The sequence below is a fragment of the Entelurus aequoreus genome, linkage group LG02, assembly GCF_033978785.1.
Source record: "Entelurus aequoreus isolate RoL-2023_Sb linkage group LG02, RoL_Eaeq_v1.1, whole genome shotgun sequence".
Taxonomy (NCBI): domain Eukaryota; kingdom Metazoa; phylum Chordata; class Actinopteri; order Syngnathiformes; family Syngnathidae; genus Entelurus; species Entelurus aequoreus.
The window spans coordinates 62564681-62575366 of record NC_084732.1 but is presented as its reverse complement, the minus strand read 5'-3'; the positions used below and the strand labels follow the sequence as shown (position 1 = coordinate 62575366).

Genomic DNA, 10686 nt, shown 5'->3' with positions numbered 1-10686 from the left:
CACTATGGCTAGGTTGACATACTGTATGTATTGTTGGTATTAACAGTGGTAAACTTTTTTACACTGTATGACTTTGTCTTGAAACAGGGCTTGTGGGTTTAATAAACCTTTTATATTGACGACCGTTTGAACCTAATTACTGCTTCGATAATAGGCCACTGTAGTACTAAATGTGTTAATCAGTAACGTTGATTGTGGTGAATTTTACGAGCGGTCCCTGAATGTAGCATGAGCAGCGTTGACTATCCATCCTCATCCGCAGCCCAGCAGCATCAAAGCCCCGCCCTCGCCTCCATCCTGACCGCCAACGGACGGTAAGACACCTCCACGTTTAATCTCGTCCTTAACGTCCTAAAACTAGGACATTTCGGTTTTTTTCCACGGTTGAATACAGAATTAGGTGGGGGATTCGACGGAGTCGTGTCGTTAACGCACTGTCTATCAATTTACGGCCATTTGGAGCGTCACGGTGTATGCTGATGTGTCACACCGGAGGAATCTATCGGTATTATCGGTGGATTCAGGTTATCATGTAAGTAGTATGATGCATGATGACGACCATTTCGGCAGCTGGACTTAAGAAACGCCATTTTATCTTATTTTTGATTAATGTGAAAAATCCAACCTTCTCATTAGATTACATACAGTGTATATTGTTTCTATGTATTAACCACCGTGGGCCACACATTTATCAGTGCATTAGCAACTATCATTTCAGTTCAGTAGATTTAGGTGACCTGGTTTATATTTGGGGGGTAAAAGCATCTTCTGACCTGAGGCTGACTGAGATAGTGAATCTATTTAAACCTCACTCTCCAAAACACCCCAAAATTATGCAACAGGCTAGACCAGTGTGGCACGGCAGCCTTCGTAAGGATTGTCGATTTGGCTGAAAACTCTATCACGATGTAAGTATTTTAGATTGGTCGATAGAGCTGAGCGATATGGACAAAAAAGTATATCTCGATATATTTTTACTCAAACTCGATATTCGATATCTCGAAATATTTTCCGGTGAAAGTATACATATAAAGATATTTATTTTTGAGCGAGATTCACTGAAATTGAAGTGAATGACAACTCTACTGTAAACAGTCAGTGGCACTTTTATTAACCCAGTTAGTCAAGATGGGTACTATTAACAGCACATAAAAGAAACTTTAAGTAGCACAGAATTACATAACATAAATAAAATAGAAAAATATTCTTACTACGTAAAATAAATAACGTAGATGTACAAATTATACTAAAGGTATCAAACTCAGATAAAAAATACATTTGCAGGCAGGCACTTTTTAATTCCCAGTCGACGATGTAATGGACTGTCACACATGTACGGTTCTGATCAGCGCCAAGAAAGTGACTTGACTTAATTGTGCGGCTATGACCTTCCTCACTTCGGCATACATTTTTGGCAGCATTTCTTGTGCGAAATATGCCCGGCTTGGAAACTCGAGATTTGGGCTTACATGGTTAACAACTCAAATGAAGGTTTTCTCCAGATGCATACCTTTGTCCAAATGTGGCCAAGTAGACGCATTGTGGGTTTCCTGGATGTCGTCTACATCGCTATACCACAGACTATAAAAATGGGACCCATTACCTGCCTGCTTGGCACTCAGCATCAAGGGTTGGAATTGGGGGTTAAATCACCAAAAATTATTCCCGGGCGCGGCCACCGCTGCTGCTCACTGCTCCCCTCACCTCCCAGGGGGTGATCAAAGGTGATGGGTCTAATGCAGAGAATAATTTCGCCACACCTAGTGTGTGTGTGACAATCATTGGTACTTTAACTTTAACTTTAAAATAAAAATCTAAAGAAGAGAATGCCTCTGCCATCTTCCACTAATTTTTTAAATATATAAATAGCCCCCTTGAATATTCCTTCTTTCTTTTCTACGACTCTCTCATTGTCATTTGGGATGTCTGTTATGATTTCCCTTCCTGGTTCGATGACCCATCCTATCTTGCTTCTAATTGGCCCGTCCCTAATGTTTTGCCATAATCTCAACCAATCGTGACTCATCGTAGTAAACAAACAACCAATTATGGATGTTCTAACATGTGCAAGCACGTCTTGGAAGGAGGAAGGGGAGGGGTTTTAGTAGCGAGTCGGGAGCGGGGGAAATCAAGGAACACAACAAATAAGCGTTGTTTGGTCATTTTAACGTGAAATAGATTATAACAATATTACGATATTTTCTTATTTCATATCTAGTTTAAAATACATAGCGATATATCTTACAAACTTGATATATCGCCCAGCCCTATTGGTCGATATCAGTAATTATTGATATTTTTAATGACCTATGTAAAATATGGACTGGGAGAAAAATATAAGTAACATTAACATTTTAATTAATGTAAACTTCCTCTGACTAGAATCCCCTCAGATATCAAGGCAGAAGGGACAATAAATGTCAACATAACCATGGAAAACACTCCACAAATCTAAAATCAAGATAAAGCCTTGACAATATACTTCTTTAAATTAAGGTGCAAAAATAAGAAATATGTAAGAAATGCTTTATAAAGTGTGACAAAATAGTGTTGCAAAGTGTTAAAATGTAAATATAGAGAAACCCGAGATGAACAATTTTTGCAGGTTTACTGCCAGGAAGTTATGTGATCTGTGTAACGTTTAATTTTGTCTGTTATTCTTATTTAAGTATGGAAAGGAATTTATGTTATGCATTAATTATTATTTAAATATTATTGGACCAAATCATTACTTTAAAGTAGCTCATTTGTAATATTGTGTTATTTAGTGTATTCATAAAGTCCTGCACTTTAGTTCCTACCTGTTGTTTCTGTACATCCGAATGGGGAACGGACAAGGGTTAAAAAGAAAAGATGAGGGCGGCGAAGGATTACGGTCCGTTTGAAAAAATCCCAAAAATTGCCATAATATCGAGGTGACTTTTTCTGTTTTATCGACAATTTCTTTGCTCTCTGCAGCACTCATTTTTACTTTCTCTTTTCACTCCATGCAGAGAATCAACAGCGAGACAGCAAGATGGCGCAACCAAACTTGTTAGTTGATACTGTCACGCGATTGGCTGTTTAGCGTGTGCCCCCATTAACACTTCCGGTTTTTCTAGGTTACCAGGTTACGTGAGTGTCTTTGTTCATGCAACCAACCATGCGTCTTTGTTTACTGTTTCTCTCTCCCCCCAAATATATGTACAGTACATAACTTTTTTTTTATTTCAAATAAGTGGCTAAAGCGAAATATATTGATATTGTTTTATTGGCCCAGCCCTAAGCCTTCGCATCCGAAAATACTAGTCCTTGAAAAGCTAATTTTGTGGGGTCCTCTGTTAACCCCAGACTCGGAAAATAAAAGGAAAATAAAACTCAGTTAATTTTGACGTTAAACACTACTGAAGTTTGCTTATCATCATGGCTTAAAAATGTTCATACTAAATAATTTAGGCGGTAATTCTCAGGGGCAAATTTTTCAAATGTGCATATATTTAAATAAATCACACTGTTTTAAGAATGTATTTTTTATCATTATAGGGATGTTAGGATATGAACATTTCATATCACGGTTATTGTGGCCAAAATTATTATGGTATCGTTGAATGAGCTCAAAAAGTACTTATACACTGACTGAAATAGTTTAACAAAGTTCTATTTAAAAAAATAAAATAAATAGACACACAGTATACATTTTTGGCAGAAGAAACTAAATTAAATTGTTCTGGTTTCTAAAAGGGGAACTTCACTTTTTGGGGGAATTGTGCCTATCATTCACAATACTTACAGATTATAAAACAAGATTACACATACTGTATGTTTTTCTTTTTTTATGCATTCTAACTTGTTAATAAATGTGATTAAAAGTCCGCTTACAATGGAGCTTATGGGAGCTGCTCTATTCTACCTTTAAAGCGCTTAAAAAACATTGAAACACTTTAATCAAGGTTACTATACACACTGTAAGTATATATGTGATGTAGTAACAGACACATTCATAATAACATGTAATAGTTACATACTTAAAAAATTCCCCTCTAAATGTGACCTATTATGCAAAACCAACTTTTCTTACTTGATGGTACCTGTTTTTGTGTATTTGGGATCACCATAAGTCCTGAAAATTTTTAAAATCAAACTGTGGAGGCAATGTGGAGATATTTATAAAATAATCTTGCCTTCCTTCATACTTCCTCCAAACGAGCCGTTTGGAATTTGCTCTACCTGTGATGTTTTCTGCCCTGTGACGTCAGCGGATATCTTTATATATATGGTTGAAATTTACCCGAGGATCTTGCGTAAATCCGCCTTTGTAGTCCAACATTTTGGTTAAGAAGTTTTTTTTTCTCTATCCTCTTGTTGTGGGGCAGACTGACTCATAAATGCACATGCATCCTTTGCTGTTGCCATTTCTAATACAAAGTAGCGTATAGTAGGCCTGCATGATTAATCGACATCAAAACAACGTCAAAATTTTAATTTGTGCTGTAACAGAACCGCTAAAGGCTGAGCTTTTTTTTTCTATGCCGTCACCGGCATTTGAGTGACAGATATGTTCGCCAATCAGAATTGTTGAGCCTCTCGTTTGTTTGTCTCCAGCTTCAACAAGTGAGAAAGAGGTCTCAGTTAGATAAGCACCTAAGTGTTTATCTAACAGTAGAATTAACTGAACACAGTGAACCCTTTTTTCAGTCATCCACAATCTTTTCCTATGGGAGTGGAGAGCGGGGTGCCAGCTTAACACACACAGGAAGCACAGACAGCCTCCCTACTCGCGACTCGCTAGTGAGAAGTGCCACAAAGTAACAAAAACTAGGAGGAAAATATATAATTACAAAGCCAAAGGTCCCGCTGTAGTAATATTTAAGCTTCAAATGATATATATATATAAATATATATGATATATCGGCAATATGAGCCCATCGACATGGCGGAACCGGTGAGAATGCCGTGATCACATAGCAATAAACAAAATTAAAATGTTGGACGTCATACTTCCAACTGGGAAAATATGCACTTTAGTTGTTCAATACTTATTTAAGTTTGATTTTTGCATACAGAAATGAGTCCAATTAAATTATTTAGCTTATTTATTTATTTAGGATAACAAAGTTATGTGCCTTACAATTACAGTACAATGGTAAATAATTCTACAGTAATGAGAAATAAAAGTTAATATCCTTTTAAATGGTTACTTGCATTATTATTATATATTATAATTACATTACATTTTAATCACTGTATATTTTTTATCAGTTATTTATTACGTTTAAAAGCATGATGTAAACAAAAGCTCCGAGTCTGTCTGTATGAAGCCAAATATTTTGAAAGTAAACTATTGCACATTGTTGTAACATGTGGCAACTGGGGAAAACATGTTGATTGACAGTCTAAAAGTAACATGTCTTCTTTGAGTCGTTATTTTGACAGTTTTATGCATTTTTACGTATAAAATATAAAAAACTAGCAATTCTAATTGCAATTTCAAAATATAGTAGTTTTAACTTATATCTGTCAGTAGACTCCACATGGACGTGCTCAAAACTACAAGATGGCTGACAGGGAGAAGATGCAGTCTAAGTGGAGCCATGTAAATTAGACGCGCATCCTTCGATTTAGAATCGATCACTCTACTCTAACAGCCTGTCGGTTTAATTTGCACAATTGAATAACTTAGTTGCGCTGACTGCAATTTGTTTATACAAGTTTAGATTGGGAAATGTTGTTTCTTAATGGGGAAATACGTTAATGTGTCTTATATATTTGTGTTAGTATTTAACCTAGCAAGCAAGCTAGCGTGAGCTTGCTTCTCCAATATATGAGCAGTGTCCAATAGTTTATCAAAAGCCAGGGATCAATCAAATTCTATTTAAAACCTTAATACCAAATGTCGGGATTTTTTCCGCGGTTTATCATTATGCTGTTTATCGTTACATCTCTATATCATTATTATTAGACTCCTCATTGTCTTCTAGTGGTCTTTCTCATGTTTTTAATGGGTGGCCCGAAAGGACAATTGCCAGGGGCTTTTTTTTTTAAATTAGAACTGAATAGAACGACTCAAAAGTAATGCATCAAGTAAGTGATGTGGCACACTTGCTTAGTCCACAGAACATTCATGCATGTAATAAAGACAAGTCAAAAGAAAACTTAGCTAATGAATGTGATTGGGTCTCCTGTGTGTTGATGAATATTTAACCAGCCAGCCAGGGCAAGTTGGCTGTGCTGGCGAAGCTCGCTAAGGCACGGGGAGAAGGGTCAGCTGTCATGCCATTGACAGTGCAGCGTGAGTCTTTGAGTAAAATGTCAGCATTCGTTTGCAATGCAGTTTGTTAACTAATGTGAATTAATATTTTTGTGCAGCCATCTTCAGCATGTTAGCCAAAAGAACAATTTCCCTTGTGGATCAATAACGTTTGTCTAAAAACTTTTTCTTAATTTTTCTCAAGCTGCTGTGCGACTTACTGCTTGATCACACTTTGAAAACTGCTGGGTTTAAACACAAACATTAAACAAATCAAAAATAACCCTGATGGCGGTTTTATCCAGAAAGGTGACTTAGTTTGTGTATCCGTGAAATGAATATACAATTCAGTACACAATATTCCGGTTAAGGTTGACATTGTTTTTAAGGCATTATGTGTTTGCATCCACTAGCTGTAATAATATTCCTGTTTACATGTCAATCAGGCTCAATATTTCCCACATCACTTTAACTTTAACTTTACTGCAATACTTTTATGATGGAGGTGTATCAACATTATCAATCCAAAATGAATGTATGAGAAACACTGACGTTTCCAAATTTCCCTAAAAGTTGGACCCCAAAGACAAAATGCTTGCCTTTATTGTACATTTTTGTTTTTGTGGTTTTGTGTAATGTGCTGATCAAAACTCTTAATTTGTACGTATATGATCATAATTGTACCGAAAAAAGTGGCTTCAATAAGGTAGATTGGATTTGGTCGATGAACTCCATAACATATGTCTTTAAGGACAGCTATCATTACATTTGTTTCCTCCTCACCCCACAAATGTAAACCTTTACCAAACAAATCCCACAATCCATACCCAATAAAAACCTAATATTTTGGTAAATGTAGTTATAACAATGGTAACTCTGCACAGACCAGGCCTGCAAACTGTCTGTGCTTGATCCCGTGACCCCCACACATTTGGAGTCGAGCAATACTGGCCAAAAAAGCCCAAGGTGTCAACCCACATTCCAGCATGGGTCTTAAAGTACCGGTACCAGTAAAGTGGAAAAATAAGTTGACTTTATATGCGTATTTGTGTTTCATTGTAGCCAATAAACCATATCCAATTGCATTTACAATCCGCAAAGTATGTGAAAATGTTAAACATTACAAAATGCCACAAATTGAGTCAGCCATTTTGAATATTCCGCTCCGAATACCTTCAGCTATTTTCGGAGAGTGACATCACGCTTCTGCACTCTGACCATGTTATCAGATACGCAAAACTTGAAAAGAGATGTCGTGTTTTTCATTCATAATCCTTATATAAGACAAGAACACATGTGCTTGGCTTCTTTTATGCATTTGAAATCGTAAATAAATAGCTAACGATTGAGTCAACAGATCGAGGGTCCTCTGTTGCGCTCATTAGACTCTCTCTAAAAACATCCAGAAAGCCTAACAATACTTTATTTACAAGTCATAACCTAAAATTTAGCCAAATATGAGTGATATTGTTATTATAAGCGCTAACACAGACAGACTATTTTAGCGGCACATTGATAGCAGTGAGCTAATGCTAGCTTATGCTGCTATTGTTTTCCTCATTATCTCTAAAAAATAGCTTGGGAATCTCTGTGAGATTGATACTGTTTTTATCATATCTATTTATCCTCAAACTTTGGAAGTCTTTTGGTGTCATAAATCACATATATACGATAATAGCTTCAATACAGAGGCAACTTGTATTTCCATTCTACTAGTACTTTAAGGCGTCGAGGAGTGAGGTTTACTTTCCAAATATACAGCGCTGTGAGACAATTGTGAAAAAGTGCTATATAAATAGAGAGTTATTCATTCATACTTAAAGTACTGTCGCACAGCTAAGCTAGCGAGCATCCTTTACACATACCTGGGTCAGGGGTCCAAATCAGAGTTTTGATAACCGCAAAATTATCTAGATTCCGAATTGGTACTCTGAAAAAAGTGTTTTTTTTAATCTCAAGGGTTATCAGAATATTTACTATTTTCTGGTTGATTCAGGAATATTGTGTGCATGAAAACATACTGACTATGTGACCATGAATTATAAAACATTTTTCAAGTAAACACATTTTTCTTTAAAATTTAGGTTGGCCATGCATTTTATGGCATCAGTTGAAATAGTTTTGTGACCTTATTTGGTGTTTATTTTAAAAACTATTTAACAATATGTAACACAATTACGTAACACGAACTGACAACTGTCATTGAAATATCCTCCAGCAGTGTATGTTTTTGAAGAAAACTTGAGTATTTTTGTTTTTTATATGCTGCCTGTAAACTGGTAAACGTGGTTTGTCAAAATATGAGCTTCTTTTATGCAGGAATCCTGCATAATTAGCGCATCAGAGATGTATTTAATATTTATTCACCTGTGTTTGTCGCACAAAACCAGCAAGACAGGACGGGTCTTAAATTTTGATTGAATCATTTGGGAAAAAAAATCAATGAATGTCTACATTTCTCTACAGACATAATTTCCTTTTGATATTCTTTTAAAAAATTCTTTAGTGTTTACGGGGGCGGCGTGGCGAAGTTGGTAGAGTGGCCGTGCCAGCAATCGGAGGGTTGCTGGTTACTGGGGTTCAATCCCCACCTTCTACCATCCTAGTCACGTCCGTTGTGTCCTTGGGCAAGACACTTCACCCTTGCTCCTGATGGCTGCTGGTTAGCGCCTTACATGGCAGCTCCCGCCATCAGTGTGTGAATGTGTGTGTGAATGGGTGTGTGAATGGGTGAATGTGGAAATACTGTTAAAGCGCTTTGAGTACCTTGAAGGTAGAAAAGCGCTATACAAGTATAACCCATTTATCATTTATTTACATGTCTGTCAGTGAAAGTAGCAGGTTCAAACCACCGACACATCATGGTAATATCTTCTGAAGGACATGTTCTTTTTATAACACTTACAGTATGCTTGTGCCTGTGTCTTGGATTCATAAATCACTTTGAGTTACAGTGTCGCATGTGTGCACTGCCTTGTTTATGGGTCCAGGTGAGTGTGTTGTGTACATTACGATCGAAAGCAGGTACATTTACAAATCTACCGCTGACGCTTGTTCACAACAAGGAACAACATATACAGTACCTGTATATGAACATGAAAACATGCGGCGGCACTAATGAATGAATGTATGGGAATCACTGCACAGTGCGATCACATTACAGTCGGTCAAGCTGCGTGTGAAACTGTGAATGTGTTTGTGTACCCCCCAAAGCTGATAACCTATCTGTACACTGAAAACTGTGACAATGGTATACTTGAGGAGATTGGCAATACAATATCAAGCTATGAAAAACATTTGACAAACACGTGCAATTTAACGACAGTAATCTGCCTCATACTGTCAGAAAAGATTGTCCATTGTTTTTTTAAAAGAAGGGATCACCGTAGGTCCAACATACAGACTGAAAGACCCATTTCTCTGCCCTTTTGAAGAGCATTTTTAACCTCCGTCAGGCCCTATATCGCAATAGAAGAGAATTATTTTAAAAAATCCTGTAATCCAGATCACCCCCAAAATCTAACCATTTGTCCGTTATCCAAGTTCTGACATTTCCTGAAAGTTATAGCAAAATGCAACGTTATGTTGCTAACTATTTAACCAACTTATTCATGTGACCTTTTCATCCTTTATCATATGTACAAATTATATGTTTTGACATTGTGCAGCGGAGTTTGTGAAAAATCGTCCAACTGACCTTCGAAATCTGTTGCTAGGCTCCACCCACATCCTATGGCATAGGCTAAAATTATTTGAATATATTTCATCGTGCATCTGTGGAGTATATGTGATTTTAATCAAGGTTTATATGGTAAAAGTCTCTGGGAGGAATGTGTCACAATAAGACCCTTTTGGCCCAAAATGGCCGATCTAAACCATAATGGGTTCTTGAGACTTTTTTGTGAGTCCTGCAATGAGTCCTGTCTGCTTTAGGATGGCGACAAACACCAATACAAAGACGCATATGTACGTAACTGTGGATGCACATTTGGCAACTGCCACCTTTCGTATTAGAAATAAATCGAAAGACTCAAATTACTTAAAAAAAAAGACGTTTACATTTGCGCAAGTACAAACGGCACATTATTACAGGAGAACTGCAAACTTGTGACCAAGTAGAGATACATTTACAGTAGTTGTCACTTCCTGAATGGAATTATTTTTTCTGTTTATGGAGTAAATATGAGTCAGTGCTTCTCATCTGATGTCTTTTGAGGAAATGCTGAACCTGCGCTTCAAATGTGTTTACGTCGTGGATGTAGTTGGCTGTTGGGGCATCACAATATGTTGAGTCCCACACAGAGACATACACAGTGAGACACTTATCCCAGGCCTAGCAAATAAATAGTTGAAGACATGTCTTTTGGCATCAGGTGGCATTTCAGCACATGATGCTTTGGCTGTGGGTTCGTGTGGGCAGGAAATGTGCTCCTGCCAGCTCAAATGATGGAGGCTGCAAA

The 10686-nt window shown here is 37.1% G+C and overlaps 1 protein-coding gene across 4 annotated transcripts in view; it reads left to right on the top strand.

The window, feature by feature from the left end:
• Positions 1–249: 249 nt before the first annotated feature.
• Positions 250–10686, top strand: part of map1aa (microtubule-associated protein 1Aa) — a 59101-nt gene continuing 48664 nt past the window's right edge. For 2 of the 4 annotated variants that reach the window (XR_009823116.1, XM_062030479.1), the window contains exon 1: positions 323–532. The gene's annotated coding sequence lies outside the window, so the exon portion shown is untranslated. The other 2 variants (XM_062030477.1, XM_062030478.1) reach the window with 2 other exon arrangements.